The 13,746-nt window shown below is 53.5% G+C and overlaps 3 long non-coding RNA genes across 6 annotated transcripts in view; all 3 read right to left on the bottom strand.

The window, feature by feature from the left end:
- The window catches only part of LOC129201280 (uncharacterized), a 5,758-nt gene extending 1,479 nt beyond the window's left edge, over positions 1 to 4,279 (bottom strand). Inside the window, exons 1-4 of one of the 4 annotated variants that reach the window (XR_008575357.1) lie at positions 3,884 to 4,279; positions 2,545 to 2,610; positions 2,217 to 2,465; positions 1,728 to 2,006 (exon numbers count right to left, since the gene is read on the bottom strand). This is a non-coding gene — a long non-coding RNA (uncharacterized LOC129201280). Of the gene's footprint in view, positions 1 to 1,727; positions 2,007 to 2,216; positions 2,474 to 2,544; positions 2,611 to 3,883 lie in introns of those variants that run through there. The other 3 variants (XR_008575358.1, XR_008575355.1, XR_008575356.1) reach the window with 3 other exon arrangements.
- A 4,574-nt stretch (positions 4,280 to 8,853) lies between these two features.
- On the bottom strand, positions 8,854 to 10,477 carry LOC129201282 (uncharacterized). Its single transcript, XR_008575359.1, has 6 exons — positions 10,433 to 10,477; positions 10,318 to 10,357; positions 10,185 to 10,231; positions 9,956 to 10,063; positions 8,980 to 9,042; positions 8,854 to 8,902 (listed from the first exon to the last, which is right to left on the bottom strand). It is a non-coding gene; the product is annotated as an uncharacterized LOC129201282 (long non-coding RNA).
- A 117-nt stretch (positions 10,478 to 10,594) lies between these two features.
- On the bottom strand, positions 10,595 to 12,212 carry LOC129201283 (uncharacterized). Its single transcript, XR_008575360.1, has 5 exons — positions 12,138 to 12,212; positions 11,899 to 11,983; positions 10,858 to 10,920; positions 10,724 to 10,780; positions 10,595 to 10,629 (listed from the first exon to the last, which is right to left on the bottom strand). It is a non-coding gene; the product is annotated as an uncharacterized LOC129201283 (long non-coding RNA).
- Positions 12,213 to 13,746: the final 1,534 nt, after the last annotated feature.

Genomic DNA, 13,746 nt, shown 5'->3' with positions numbered 1-13,746 from the left:
ACCACAACGGAAGAGCTCTAGGGCCGGCTGGCCGACAACTACCCTCTGCCTCGCAAAACGGCCCGTACGACCTCCGCCCCAACCGACTGTACTGACAGATTACCATCCTGGGCTGGGGCCGCTCTCTATGCCAGCTCTGCAATGCCCAACCACCCAAATGCAACAAGAGCCATACTGAACACCAGGCAACGCCAAGCACTGCAATGCAATATACAACCAAATATAAAGCATGCATTAACACAATGCTATGTAACACTGGACAGTCTCAAATGGCAGGCAATACAAATACAGGGCCAGGCAGTACAAAGGCAGAGCCGCGCAACGCAACACAGAGGACCGGGTCACAGAACACAAGACAGTCTCCATTGGCAGGCAGTACAAAGGCAGAGCCGCGCAACGCAACACAGAGGACCGGGTCACAGAACACAAGAGAGTCTCCATTGGCAGGCAGCGGCAAGGCAGAGCGGCGCAAGGCGAGGCAGGGCGCACGCCCACGTAACGCGAGGCAGAGCAGCGCAAGGCGAGGCAGGGCGCAGGCCCACGTAACGCAAGGCAGAGCGGCGCAAGGCGAGGCAGGGCGCAGGCCCACGTAACGCGAGGCAGTCCCCGTTGGCAGGCAATACGAATACAGAATAGCACAATGTGATATCCAGCCAAAGACAGGGCTGCGCAAGGCAATACAACACAAAGCGCTACAAAACAAGATGTCTCAGATGGTGGTCAAAACCAACACAAATTGCGGCAAGGCAACACAACACCAGAACAACGGGTGTGTGTGAGAAGCTAGGCTGTAAGACACAAGCCTCTAAGCATATGTCGCGTGAAAGGGTACGAGTCTGATGTGTGGCTAAGGGAGGCCCTCCCGTTGAGTCACGAGGTTCAGAAAGGACCCCCTTGCTTTCTAAACTCCTTCTCAGAGAGGAGCCTAGGTGCGGCTAGGTCCAGTCTTAGTCCCAGACTTGGTCAACGGTTTACATCTAAAGGATTATGTGTGTAGCCACATATCAGAGTCAACGTTTGCCTATCAAAGCCCCACTAAGGACTTTCACTGAAACAGTTTCGCAAAGTTGAAAAGAAAAATAGGTAGTTTATTGAGGCAACAGATATAAAAAGTTTGGAACTGCCGTTTATAAATGCACTTACTGCAACAATTTTGAGCTCAAGTTAATAGTTCATCGCTTTTGTTAATGATAGTTTTCCCGGGGTAACATCCGACATAATCGGAGGTGCAAGTCTTACCAAAGAGGCGTCCCTGCTTGGGGAGGAGAGAGAGGTCCAGGCCCGTCGAGCCGTCCGGATAGTTGGAGTTCTCGTCCTCAAAAAAGAGGATTCTAAATGCCAGATTTATACTTTTGGCGAGGTGGGACTAAGTCAGGTATTGTGTGCCGATTGGCCCTTAACAAGGCTTGTTGTGCAGTTGGTCGGGGCTGGGGGGGGGAAGTGGCGGAGAACAAACGTGTTCAGTCCAGAGGAGCAGTGGTCTGTTTAGTTTTACCAAAGTAAGGTCGAGCTGCGAAGGAGGCTCCCCCTCACCCCAGGCGTCACTTAGTTGATTAAGGAGTAGACCCATCAGACACCACATCTTGTTAAGATGAACAAATTGCTCATCTCATGCCCCTGTTCGGGTCTGGTGCTTATCAGTGCAAGATAAGCAATTTGCTCAATCCCTGCTCTCGCCCAAGCTGGATTCCCCCGGGGCCCCTTCTGCTGGCTCAAAATGGCCCTGTTTTCGGCACCAACAAGCCTGGACTAGTCCAGCATCCCACAGCATATAGAGATGAAAGATGGTATCAAACTTCAATTGAGGCGGAAGTTTCTAGAGCACGACTGTGAGTCCGGCACAGACCACCTCCACAAAGGCCACCTCGCAGAAACATCTGCGATGCGAGGCGCGCTTTAAGCTCCGATCGCGAGACGAGAAACGCTCGATGGGCCATATTCCGAAGCGACGAGGCGTCACGGACCCCGCGGATGCTCGCCGAGCGCCTGCGGCGGAACCTAGAGACCTGCCATAGGGCGCCGTACGCATGAGAAGCACAGATCACGCAAATGACGCTGCAACACTGAGAGAGGCCAGAATGTTTACGTCCAGCACGATGGACCCGGGACCCCTATCTGTCCCTAGACTCGAGGCAGACTAAATAGCCCTCTGCTACCCTGACGTTAAACCACCTGCTGGCCCTGCCCCCAACCACCGGGTTTCCCCCTTAAATTACCTTTCAGAGGGCAGAATCCAGATTCCCTTCTCATGGGGAAAAGGTCATCTAACCGGGACGCTCCCCCATCCGCCGGGTTCCGCTTCATCCCTCACGAGACAGAGCGTCGCCGGTCACCGACGTGCCGCCCGGCGTCGACCTCCGCTGCGACGAAGCCCTCCTTGGAAACGCCTTCCTCTCGCCCGTCCCTTTTCCTCGGCCGCTCGGAGTCGGATTCTTCGGCCTGCCGTGCCGAGGCCTGACCGCCACCTGTAAAACTCAAAGGACAGGATGTGATTTTAGCTATGTCTACAATACGACACCTCAGAAAACTGCTACGTCAGCGCACCTGTCATCGCTCGCCTCGCTTAAGTTCGCTCCGGTGCGGATATCCCGTTCGCGCATCGATTCGTGCCTACAAAATACAACCAGAAAAGCGTGAACTAGGCGGAGTCGCCGACACGCCGATCCGCTGAGGTCGGACGCCGGCCCGCCTTTGTCCGGCGCTCCTCTCGCCTCTTCCGGGGGCCTGTGACGCACGGCTTGTTGCTCAGCCTCTGACAAACCCAAACAAACTGTGCAAAGTAAGGCGGTGGCCGCTGACCAGTAGCTTGACGAGACCGAAAGGTCTGTCATCTTTTCTGCATAAGCCTTCTAACTAGAGCTAAAACAAACAGAAAAGAGATACACCAAACCCCAAATATACCAACTAAGGCACATTCGAGATTGAACTCGCTCAACTACCGCACAAACTGCTGCTCCCAGAAGGCCAGAGTACAGCTTCTGACCCCCGCCAATGCAATGAAACTAACTGTGACAGCTGTCTACAGATACTTGCCCAGAGATGGACTGTAGTGTCTTCACCAAAAGAATCCGGTCACGCCAATGTTTTACCGCCACGCCACAAAGCTACGCTACCCCTGTCTTTAACATTGCTACACCCCTGCGGGGAGCGGCTCCAACCCCGACACGGTGCACAGACTCCGCAAACGCGACCGTGAGACACGAGAAGGCCACGAGCAAGAACGGCTACTGTGGCAAATGTAAGACTGGCGAGGAAGCCCTACGGCACCGTGACGTTGCGGATGCTTTATAGCGGCCCCGGGAAAGAGGCGACGGCTGTGGCCGGCGAAAGAAAGAGGCTGTCAAAACTGACATGACAGATGCATCAGAGGCCGGGTTTTAAGATCTAAGGCCTTTAAAAACGTGGGGAATGAAACCTGAGAAAAGAACTCGGGGCAAACGTAACGCTCGGAGGAGCTGCTGGCAGTGCCCGGCTTGGCGCCGCAATAGACGTCCGCTCAGAAACATCTACGACACAATGCACGCCAAACAGAGCTATGCTTTAAGCTACAACTACAGGAGAGAAACTGGCTTGATGAGCTCAATACCAATGAGTACAGATATTCAAGACTCATGAGATCTAATAAGGTACCTGGTGATCACAAAAAGCAGTGGAGGCATCGAGACCCGAGGGAGGTGCGGCGTAGAGCATAAGACAGACAACGCAACCTACACGACACAACCGCACGCGGGCTGAAAGCGCCCTGCCCGGCGCAGTCTAGCACGGTGCCGACGAGTAACCCACTCCCTTTGCCTATCCGAAGGCGACCGCTCCCGGACAGCCCTCTCCCGTATGCTAACTTTAAAAGCCATCCCCTGCAACTCCCAAACTTGTCTGGACCTACCTTCTTACAGCGCTCTGCTCTCCTCCTCTGCCGCTCTTCGGTGGGCATCTAGCCAGTCCGCATCTGGAAAAATCACACCGAGTTATCAAACAAGTCACCCAGATGCCGAGTGAGAGCCAAACAATTCCGTATGGGCCGTATCGGCACGCTAACCGTACGCTCTTATTGCTATTCCGCCTATCCCCGACTCCACAGCCCTGGGCAGAACAGCTCCACACACACACCACACACAGAGACGGACGCTATACAGAACGCTACAAACAACGCGACTCACTCACAAATGAGAGAACACTCTCAGCGAGAGGAATGACTCCCAGACCAGAGAGGCTGCCGAACAAGGTGACCTATAGGGCACGACGCCCGGGTGAGGAAGCTCTATGGCAACCCCATAAGAGAATTGACTGTAAATGGCCCGTTATAAGAAGTTACTGTCAAAACCGAGATGATGGGTGCAGCAAGAAGCCCGTCTTCAAGACCTAAGAAGGTAAGGATGCAGGGAGGAAGGCCCAGTCCCTGAAAATGGATAGCTGGAGAGCAGAGCTCCGGACGCAGCCTGGTATAGCGCTGCAAATAGAGGACCCGCCAGAAACTTCCGACACGCAAGAACGATCCACGCCGTAAGCTTGCTATGCGAGAAAAGAAGCACCCGATTGGCGGTATGCTGACAAGTGCCGGTGTTCAAGAGCCTAGGGACGGCGCCCGAGAAGCGTTCCGTGCCCCTTGAGCGCAAAGAGGGCGTTGAGACCCGAGGAAGAGCTAAGACACACAGGACAAGACACGCAGACATAACACAGGCTGGAACTGCCCTGCCTGGTCTAGCATCGTGCTGACATGTAACCCGCTCCCTTTGCCCAGCCAAGGGGGACTGCTCCCAGACAGCCCTCTCCCCGGTGCTAGCCATAAAACCCCTCTGCCATGACCCCCAAACTCGCTCCCTCCCCGGCCACGGTCCCTCAACTTAGCTTTCCAAGGGCCGGGGATCCGAATCCATCGGCAACAGAAACTTCAACACCACACATTTGCTAACTGGGAATGTTCCTGCAGTCGCCCGGTGCCTCTTCATCAGCTACAACAGAAAACAGAACACAAAACAGCACTGTCAGTCAGCGTTGCATCAGCCGGCCAACACCAACCTCTCCCACGACACCCCCTTCCTCTGAAGCACCATGTCTTTCTGCTCACCTGCTCGGTCCAGAGACGGACCCTGCAGCTGTCCTCACTTGCAGCACCTAAGACGCCAAGAGACACAAAATTACTCCTACATTTGTCAGAAGTCACCGCTCCCACAATCGCCCTCGCCATTCCTCCAGCTCACCTCAAATGGCCGACCCACCTCCTTACGGTGCTCTGCTCCCCTCCTGTGCTGCTCTTTGGTGCGCTTCCTCTCTCTCTGCATCTGAAAAAAAAAAACCCAAAATAATTAAACAAGTCAGCCAGATGCCGAGTGAGAGCCAAACAATTCCAGACTGGCCATACTGACCCGCTAACCGTACACTTCTATTGCTATTCCGCCTAACCCTGGACTCAACAACCCTGGGCAGAGCAGCTCCACGCCCAAGACACACACACACAGGGATCAACGCTACACAGAGTGCTACAAACAACACAAATCACAAATGAGAGAAAACTCTCAGCGAGAGGAATGACTCCCGGACCGGAGAGGCTGCCCAACAAGATGACCTACAGGGCGTGACGCCCGGGCGCAGAAGCTCTATGGCAACCCCAGAAAAGAATGGACTGTGATAGCCAGTTGTAAGAAGTTACCGTCAAAACCAGGGCGAGGGATGCGGCAAGAAGCCTCTCTTCAAGACCTAAGAATGTAACGACGCAGAGAAGAAGCCTCGGTCCCTGAGAAGGGACGGCTGGAGAGCAGAGCTCCCGATGCGGCCTAGGACTAGGCTGCAAAAAGAGGACCCGCCGGAAGCTTCCGAGATGCAAGAACGATCCACGCCGTGAGCTTGCAAGGCAAGCAAAGAAGCGCCCGACTGGTGCTACGCCAATGAGTGCAGGCATCCGAGAGCCTAGGGATGGCAACCGAGAAGCACGCCGTGCCCCTTGAGCGCAAAGAGGGCGTTGAGACCCGAGGAAGGGCTGAGACACACACGACAAGACACACAACACCGCAAACACAGGCTGGAACTGCCCTGCCTGGTCTAGCATCATGCTGATGAGCAACCCGCTCCCTTTGCCTGCCTAAATGGGACTCCTCCCAGACAGCCCTCTCCCCTATGCTAACCATAAAACCCCTCCCCTGCAACCCCCAAACTTGCCCCCTCCTCAGCCCGCTCCCTCCCCGGCCACAGTCCCTCAACTTAGCTCGCAGACGGCCGGGGATCTCAAACCATCCGCAACAAACAATATGCGCATAGCACATCAGCTAACTGGGATCTTCCTGCAGTTGCCCGGTGCCGCCTCTTCATCTACAGGAAAAACAAACAAAAAAACCACACCAAAGCAGTACCGTCAGTCAGCATCGCACCGTTCAACACCAACCTTGCCCACAACACCCCCCTCCTCAGAAGCACCGTGTCTTTCCGCTCACCTGCTCGGTCCAGAGACTGACCCTGCAGCTGTCATCCCTCGTGGCACCTAAGATGCCAAGAGACACAAAATTACTCCTACGTTTGTCAGAAGTCACCGCTCCCACAATCGCCCTCGCCGTTCCTCCAGCTCACCTCAAATGGCCATCCGGTTCCAAGGGTGGCCGCACAGCGCCTGCAAGACCAGAGGGAAAAGCTCAAACTAGGTGCCGTATAGCACTTTGCTATTAGACACTGACAAGCACCTCACCTTCTCAGAATGCTCGACGGCACGCGGCTTCGCCCCTCCGAGGCTCCCTGCGGCACCTGCCAAAAATCAAGCGAGAGGCACGTGCTGAGACACTGCCCAAAACTGCAGCTTGCCCGCACCGATTCCTACCTCCCCCTTCTCGACCTCAGCCGCTTGCTCAACTGGCCTCCATCGTTTTGGGCTGCTGTCCTTGCGCCCCACCTAGAAAACACAAACAAAGGGTGCCTGTATCTTAACCAGCAATGCAACACCGGAAAAATAACTGCTGTACTTCAGCCCGCTAGTCGCCGCTCACCTGGCCCAAGTCACCTCCTGTGTCCTAAGGGGTCAATATCCAGCTTTGCACCTTCAAAATACAAAAATCTGAATGTACTCATATCGCCACCAGCCACACCTTCCCTCCGACTCCACTGGCCGACCCACCTCCTTACGGTGCTCTGCTCCCCTCCTGTGCTGCTCTTTGGTGCGCTTCCTCTCTCTCTGCATCTGATAAAAAACCCAAAATAATTAAACAAGTCAGCCAGATGCCGAGTGAGAGCCAAACAATTCCAGACTGGCCATACTGACACACTAACCGTACACTTCTATTGCTATTCCGCCTAACCCTGGACTCAACAACCCTGGGCAGAGCAGCTCCACGCCCAAGACACACACACACAGGGATCAACGCTACACAGAGTGCTACAAACAACACAAATCACAAATGAGAGAAAACTCTCAGCGAGAGGAATGACTCCCGGACCGGAGAGGCTGCCCAACAAGATGACCTACAGGGCGTGACGCCCGGGCGCAGAAGCTCTATGGCAACCCCAGAAAAGAATGGACCGTGATAGCCAGTTGTAAGAAGTTACCGTCAAAACCAGGGCGAGGGATGCGGCAAGAAGCCTCTCTTCAAGACCTAAGAATGTAACGATGCAGAGAAGAAGCCTCGGTCCCTGAGAAGGGATGGCTGGAGAGCAGAGCTCCCGATGCGGCCTAGGACTAGGCTGCAAAAAGAGGACCCGCCGGAAGCTTCCGAGATGCAAGAACGATCCACGCCGTGAGCTTGCAAGGCAAGCAAAGAAGCGCCCGACTGGTGCTACGCCAATGAGTGCAGGCATCCGAGAGCCTAGGGATGGCAACCGAGAAGCACGCCGTGCCCCTTGAGCGCAAAGAGGGCGTTGAGACCCGAGGAAGGGCTGAGACACACACGACAAGACACACAACACCGCAAACACAGGCTGGAACTGCCCTGCCTGGTCTAGCATCATGCTGATGAGCAACCCGCTCCCTTTGCCTGCCTAAATGGGACTCCTCCCAGACAGCCCTCTCCCCTATGCTAACCATAAAACCCCTCCCCTGCAACCCCCAAACTTGCCCCCTCCTCAGCCCGCTCCCTCCCCGGCCACAGTCCCTCAACTTAGCTCGCAGACGGCCGGGGATCTCAAACCATCCGCAACAAACAATATGCGCATAGCACATCAGCTAACTGGGATCTTCCTGCAGTTGCCCGGTGCCGCCTCTTCATCTACAGGAAAAACAAACAAAAAAACCACACCAAAGCAGTACCGTCAGTCAGCATCGCACCAGTCAACACCAACCTTGCCCACAACACCCCCCTCCTCAGAAGCACCGTGTCTTTCCGCTCACCTGCTCGGTCCAGAGACTGACCCTGCAGCTGTCATCCCTCGTGGCACCTAAGATGCCAAGAGACACAAAATTACTCCTACGTTTGTCAGAAGTCACCGCTCCCACAATCGCCCTCGCCGTTCCTCCAGCTCACCTCAAATGGCCATCCGGTTCCAAGGGTGGCCGCACAGCGCCTGCAAGACCAGAGGGAAATGCTCAAACAAGTTGCCATATACTGCTTTGCTATTAGACACTGACAAGCACCTCACCTTCTCTGACTGCTCGTCGGCACGTGGCTTCGCCCCTCCGAGGCTCCCTGCGGCACCTGCCAAAAATCAAGCGAGAGGCACATGCTGAGACACTGCCCAAAACTGCAGCTTGCCCACACTGATTCTCATCTCCCCCTCCTTTACCTCAGATGCTTGCTCACCTGGCCTCCATCATTTTGGGCTGCTGTCCTTGCGCCCCACCTAGAAAACACAAACAAAGGGTGCCTGTATCTTAACCAGCAATGCAACACCAGAAAAATAACAGCTGTACTTCAGCCCGCTAGTCGCCGCTCACCTGGCCCAAGTCACCTCCCGTGTCTGTATCCTAAGGGGTCAATATCCAGCTTTGCACCTTCAAAATACAAAAATCTGAATGTACTCATATCGCCACCAGCCACACCTTCCCTCCGACTCCACTGGCCGACCCACCTCCTTACGGTGCTCTGCTCCCCTCCTGTGCTGCTCTTTGGTGCGCTTCCTCTCTCTCTGCATCTGATAAAAAACCCAAAATAATTAAACAAGTCAGCCAGATGCCGAGTGAGAGCCAAACAATTCCAGACTGGCCATACTGACACACTAACCGTACACTTCTATTGCTATTCCGCCTAACCCTGGACTCAACAACCCTGGGCAGAGCAGCTCCACGCCCAAGACACACACACACAGGGATCAACGCTACACAGAGTGCTACAAACAACACAAATCACAAATGAGAGAAAACTCTCAGCGAGAGGAATGACTCCTGGACCGGAGAGGCTGCCCAACAAGATGACCTACAGGGCGTGACGCCCGGGCGCAGAAGCTCTATGGCAACCCCAGAAAAGAATGGACCGTGATAGCCAGTTGTAAGAAGTTACCGTCAAAACCAGGGCGAGGGATGCGGCAAGAAGCCTCTTTTCAAGATCTAAGAATGTAACGATGCAGAGAAGAAGCCTCGGTCCCTGAGAAGGGACGGCTGGAGAGCAGAGCTCCCGATGCGGCCTAGGACTAGGCTGCAAAAAGAGGACCCGCCGGAAGCTTCCGAGATGCAAGAACGATCCACGCCGTGAGCTTGCAAGGCAAGCAAAGAAGCGCCCGACTGGTGCTACGCCAATGAGTGCAGGCATCCGAGAGCCTAGGGATGGCAACCGAGAAGCACGCCGTGCCCCTTGAGCGCAAAGAGGGCGTTGAGACCCGAGGAAGGGCTGAGACACACACGACAAGACACACAACACCGCAAACACAGGCTGGAACTGCCCTGCCTGGTCTAGCATCATGCTGATGAGCAACCCGCTCCCTTTGCCTGCCTAAATGGGACTCCTCCCAGACAGCCCTCTCCCCTATGCTAACCATAAAACCCCTCCCCTGCAACCCCCAAACTTGCCCCCTCCTCAGCCCGCTCCCTCCCCGGCCACAGTCCCTCAACTTAGCTCGCAGACGGCCGGGGATCTCAAACCATCCGCAACAAACAATATGCGCATAGCACATCAGCTAACTGGGATCTTCCTGCAGTTGCCCGGTGCCTCTTCTTCATCTACAGGAAAAACAAACAAAAAACCACACCAAAGCAGTACCGTCAGTCAGCATCGCACCGTTCAACACCAACCTTGCCCACAACACCCCCCTCCTCAGAAGCACTGTGTCTTTCCGCTCACCTGCTCGGTCCAGAGACTGACCCTGCAGCTGTCATCCCTCGTGGCACCTAAGATGCCAAGAGACACAAAATTACTCCTACGTTTGTCAGAAGTCACCGCTCCCACAATCGCCCTCGCCGTTCCTCCAGCTCACCTCAAATGGCCATCCGGTCACAAAGGTGGCCGCACAGCGCCTGCAAAACCAGAGGGAAATGCTCAAACAAGTTGCCATATACTGCTTTGCTATTAGACACTGACAAGCACCTCACCTTCTCTGACTGCTCGTCGGCACGTGGCTTCGCCCCTCCGAGGCTCCCTGTGGCACCTGCCAAAAATCAAGCGAGAGGCACATGCTGAGACACTGCCCAGCACAGCCTCCCACACTGATTCTCATCTCCCCCTCCTTTACCTCAGATGCTTGCTCACCTGGCCTGCATCATTTTCGGGTGCCATCCTTGCACCACACCTAGGAAAAATAAACAATGGATACCTATATCTTAACCAGCAATGCAACACCAGAAAAATAACAGCTGTACTTCAGCCCGCTAGTCGCCGCTCACCTGGCCCAAGTCACCTCCCGTGTCTGTATCCTAAGGGGTCAATATCCAGCTTTGCACCTTCAAAATACAAAAATCTGAATGTACTCATATCGCCACCAGCCACACCTTCCCTCCGACTCCACTGGCCGACCCACCTCCTTACGGTGCTCTGCTCCCCTCCTGTGCTGCTCTTTGGTGCGCTTCCTCTCTCTCTGCATCTGATAAAAAAACCCAAAATAATTAAACAAGTCAGCCAGATGCCGAGTGAGAGCCAAACAATTCCAGACTGGCCATACTGACACACTAACCGTACACTTCTATCGCTATTCCGCCTAACCCTGGACTCAACAACCCTGGGCAGAGCAGCTCCACGCCCAAGACACACACACACACACACAGAGGGATCAACGCTACACAGAGTGCTACAAACAACACAAATCACAAATGAGAGAAAACTCTCAGCGAGAGGAATGACTCCTGGACCGGAGAGGCTGCCCAACAAGATGACCTACAGGGCGTGACGCCCGGGCGCAGAAGCTCTATGGCAACCCCAGAAAAGAATGGACTGTGATAGCCAGTTGTAAGAAGTTACCGTCAAAACCAGGGCGAGGGATGCGGCAAGAAGCCTCTCTTCAAGACCTAAGAATGTAACGACGCAGAGAAGAAGCCTCGGTCCCTGAGAAGGGACGGCTGGAGAGCAGAGCTCCCGATGCGGCCTAGGACTAGGCTGCAAAAAGAGGACCCGCCGGAAGCTTCCGAGATGCAAGAACGATCCACGCCGTAAGCTTGCAAGGCAAGCAAAGAAGCGCCCGACTGGCGCTACGCCAATGAGTGCAGGCATCCGAGAGCCTAGGGATGGCAACCGAGAAGCACGCCGTGCCCCTTGAGCGCAAAGAGGGCGTTGAGACCCGAGGAAGGGCTGAGACACACACGACAAGACACACAGACATAACACAGGCTGGAACTGCCCTGCCCGGTCTAGCATCATGCCAATGAGCAACCCGCTCCCTTTGCCTGCCCAAATGGAACTGCTCCCAGACAGCCCTCTCCTCTACGCTAACCCTAAATGCTTCCAAGAACAAGAGAACATAACTGCTGTGACCGGTACTAGAGAAAGCCTCATTGTTCGCTTACAGAAAAAGGTAAAACTAGAAAATAGAAAAAGCTTTGTGTCAGGACCACGATAAAAGACAGACCCCCAGCTGGAGACCGTTACGAGCGCAGGCGATACGCATCCTCTTCACCGTGAAATTCCAGGGAATACGGTCGCTCGAGCCTGCGCTGGAAATAAATGCCTAGTCTGTGTCTCTAAGTAACTGTGACATCCAGATGGACGGTGAAGGGATGAATGCAAAAATTAAGTCAGGGAATAAAGAAAGCAGAAGGTACAGGGAAGCAGAGACTTCATAGTTGAGGAAGGTATATTTTAACCTACCCCATGCTTCACAAGATGAGACTCTTCTGACATTCAGCTCCGCTTATGGCCATGCCGAGGGCTGGATAACTTACGCCGCACATCTCGGGATCATCGTGCCTCCGGTTGGCTGCGATGCGACTGAGCTAGAATAGACCTCGGTGCCACCCAAATCCAACTGTAAAACTTACCTGAGAATGGGTGATGAGCCCTCCTCTTTCACAACTGTCCCTCAGTCCCAAAACTTTAGAAACTCCTTCTCTTCTCCTGAACTCTGAGAAGGAACCCCGCTCCTTCCTGACAGCTCTCTCCTTGTATTTGCGCCCCCCAAACCCCTTGTGTCGGCCGCTCCTCAAAGCCTTACCCTACGTTCTGCAGACGACTCTTACCTTCTATCTTCCCGTGAGCTATGAGCCTGCAAAACAAAACAAAGTCCCGATGCTTATAATCTACAAGAAGCCTACAGCGAGCCTCAAAGGTTCTAGGAACAACATGGTACTCCGTGGGCGATCGGGAAAAGCGGCGAGCTGTCCCGTAGCCTGAAAGACGCTATACCTTACATCCCTGCTGCTTTCTTCAGAAATACTAAAACTCTGTGAACAAATACGTACAAGATGCTGACCCTAACCCTTGCTAGATAATCTCATCGTCGGTCCTATTAACAGAAATACTACTGGCATCTTACATAGCTTACAGGAAAACTGGAGAAAAAACCCCAAGGTTCCATCTTCTGTAAAATCAGGAAATCCACTAAAATGCAATGGACCTAGGAAAAAAAAAAAGAAATACATGTTATTAAATGATCTCACAAACCTCGGAATACTCAATGTAAAAATACTGACCTAAAAAATAATAAATGAAAAACCCCACCAAATCTGCATAAAGCATACTTTCTATTAAATACAGTGCTTAACCTTGACCAGTCCCAAGACTCTTATCTCAGATGCATCTACCCAAAAAGCCAAACTAATGCTAAAGCTGCCATTGACTGAAGGACCAGCATAGCTCTGATACCACAGAAGCCTGGAAGCAGATTGAGCTCCCTGGCAGAGGCCTGCGGTTCATATACCCCGGGCCCCGCCCACTATCCTTCCCACCAGCCCCTGGGAAAGGGGAGGGGCTGACCACCACAAGGCTTAAAAGCGGCCAGAGAGGCAGCGGTGGATTTTCTTACCTGTCTTGAGTTTATGGTGTGCTAAGTGCTGAATAGAGAAAGCGGCTCTTGCTGGAAACAATGATACCCGCTCTTTTACTGCGACTCCATCTATCATATCGATGATGTGACCGGGTATGTAATTAGTTTTGATTTTTCTGGGCTGTATACAGCAAAAGATAAATGGTACGCTAAATGTTGTTGCACAGTAGTTAATTAAATGCAATGACAATCTTGTTGTTGAAAATTATGTCTGTTAGTTTACTATAAAAACCCCAAAATGCTCCAGGCTTACACGTTGTTTTGAGCGAGACTGCATGTACCGCCTAACTTCTACCGGAACTATGTTCTGGATAAGACCCAATGCAAAGCCTGAATAGACCCTGTGAGAAGCCCTTCTCAAAAATATCTCTGGCTGAAGAGTAAATTACTTACTGTAAATTGTCAGCTAACCTCGACAGTCTCTCCGACTGACTC

Source organism: Grus americana, unplaced genomic scaffold (genome assembly GCF_028858705.1).
Source record: "Grus americana isolate bGruAme1 unplaced genomic scaffold, bGruAme1.mat scaffold_902, whole genome shotgun sequence".
NCBI lineage: Eukaryota > Metazoa > Chordata > Aves > Gruiformes > Gruidae > Grus > Grus americana.
Note: the sequence above shows the minus strand (reverse complement) of the source record. Positions and strands in the feature narration are given on the sequence as shown.